Raw genomic sequence first — 2,557 nt, forward strand, 5'->3', positions numbered from 1 at the left:
AAAAAAGAAGAAAGAAAGAAAAATTAAACAAAAGAAATGAATAGTTACTATGTAAGCTCCATACATATTCTACTTTGGTACTCAGCTAAGTGTGATACATATTGGTTTTTCATAAATGCAAAATTTGATGATAAATATTATGAGCATTACCATATGCTATGCTTCAATAAAAACTATGTTTTAAAACAAAAAAAACTTTAAGTGATGTTTTAACAAACATTGTTTGCTATAAATAGATACATAAGCATAATTATAATAAGGTATATTATGCTAATGAAAGAACACTAAATATGACAAAGTGGAGAAAGTCTAGTAGCATAAAAAAGGAGGCAAATACAATTCTTTCATATAGGGCTTTAAGAATGTTAAGAACACAATGTTCCATAGTATTTTCTTCAGTCCAGAATTTTAGTATGTTTTGGTAGTTGTTCCATCAACAATATTTTATTTATTTTTAAATGTTTTTAAGGTTTTATATATCTTTATTTTATTTATCATTATTGATGTGTAGTTGATTTGCAATATTATATGAGTTTCAAGTGTAGAACATAGTGGTTCAATTTTAAAGTTACATACTCAAAAAAATAAATAAAGTTACATACTCCATTTATAGTTATTACAAAATATTGGCTATATTCCCTGTGAAAAGTGAAGTGAAAGTGTTAGTCACTCGGTTGTGTCTGACTCTTTGCGACCCCATGGACTGTAGCCCGCCAGGCTCCTCTGTCCATGGGATTCTCCAGGCAAGAACTGGAGTGGATTGCCATTCCCTTCTCCAGGGGATCTTCCCGACCCAGGGATCAAACCCAGGTCTCCTGCATTGCAGGCAGATTCTTTACCATCTAAGCCACCAGGGAAGCCCAAAAAAGTGACCTAAACACTTCACTAAAGAAGATATACAGTGGCAAATTTTCTTAATAAACTCTTTTCTCTACTCCTAAAGATCTCTTCAGGAGGAAAAGAACCTCATCTTAGCAGAGGATGGTTTCGATCCATCGACCTCTGGGTTATGGGCCCAGCACGCTTCCGCTGCGCCACTCTGCTGGTGTGCTATACCAGATATCCTTGTAACATATTCATTCTGTACATAGTAATTTGTAGCTCTTAATTTTCTAACCCCATTAAACCCCACACTCCCCTCCCCCTGCCCAGCACTTCTCTCTGAATCCTGCTAGTAATCACTATGTGATTTTCCCTAGTGGTTCAGATGGTAAAGAATCTGCCTGCAATGCAGGAGACCCGGGTTTGATCCCAGGGTAGGAAGATCCCCTGGAGAAGGGAATGGCTACCCACTCCAGCATTCTTGCCTGGAGAATCCCATGGACAGAGGAGCCTGGCGGGCTACAGTCCATGGGGGTCGCAAGGAGTCAAACACGACTAAGCGACTAACACTTTCATTTCTTTAAGTCACTACACCGTTCTCTGTATCTGTGAGTCTGTTTCTTTTGTGTTATAGTCACTAGTTTGTTTTATGTTTTGGAGTCTGCATATAAGTAATGTCATACAGTATTTGTCTTGCTCTGACTCGTGTCACTAAGCATATCCTCCAAGTCCATCTATGTTGTTGCGAATGGCAAAATTCCATTTTTTTTCTTTTATGGCTGAGTAGTATTCAATATTTTATATATATATATACACACACACATCACATCTTCTTTATCCATTCATCTGTCAGTGGACACTTAGGTTGCTTCCATGACTATTGTAAATAATGCTGCTGTGAACATTGGGATGAATTTTTTGTTAATTAGTGTTTTTTTCTTCTTTGAATATATACTCAGGAGTGGAATTTCTGGATCATATCATTTCATATCATTTCTATTCATATCATATCATTTGATATTTATATCATCTATTCATATTATATCATTTCTATTCATATCATATCATTTCTATTTTTGAAGGTGGAGTAAACTCAAATCCCAGCATGAGAGTAAAGCTAGTTACAAAACATTGGGGAAGGTTATAAAAAATTATTAATGCTTTTAAACCCACTGTCAGCAGAGAAAGACTGATTTGTTTGTTGGTTCACTTTGCCACCATATCCTGGTGGCACCTGGCTGGTGCTGGGTAAGTAAGACGTCAGATTCCCAAGGTGGCCAAACAGGAGAAAAAGATGGCCCAGGCCAAGAGGCGTATGCAGTACAACCGGAGCTTTGTCAATATTGTGCCCACCTTTGGCAAGAAGAAAGGCCCCGATGTCAACTCCCAAATCCTTTGTAATCCTGGATTTCTCTAATAAAGCCACTTAACCAATCAAAAAACAACAAAACACACCTTTAGAAAAGTGTGCACAGGGGAAAAGCCACGCACTCTGAGAACCAGAAAGAAGGTGTCTGCAAGTCAAGGAGAGAGGTGTCGGGAGAAGCCACCCTTGCTGACACCTTGACCTTGGACTTCCAGTCTCCAGAAAATATACTGAAGAAATTAATATATATAGCCAATTTGGGTGCCTGGATCTATGTGTAGGTGTTGGATTCAGCTGCCCACTTTGTCAGGTTCAAATCCTGTTACTTGGTTAACCAGTAGAACTCTATATTCCCAGGAAAATGTCAAA

At 37.8% G+C, this 2,557-nt stretch overlaps 1 non-coding gene across 1 annotated transcript; it reads right to left on the bottom strand.

The window, feature by feature from the left end:
* Window positions 1–972: 972 nt before the first annotated feature.
* On the bottom strand, window positions 973–1,044 carry TRNAM-CAU. Its single transcript has one exon. It is a non-coding gene; the product is annotated as a tRNA-Met (tRNA).
* Window positions 1,045–2,557: the final 1,513 nt, after the last annotated feature.

Source organism: Cervus elaphus, chromosome 30, assembly GCF_910594005.1.
Source record: "Cervus elaphus chromosome 30, mCerEla1.1, whole genome shotgun sequence".
NCBI classification, from domain to species: domain Eukaryota; kingdom Metazoa; phylum Chordata; class Mammalia; order Artiodactyla; family Cervidae; genus Cervus; species Cervus elaphus.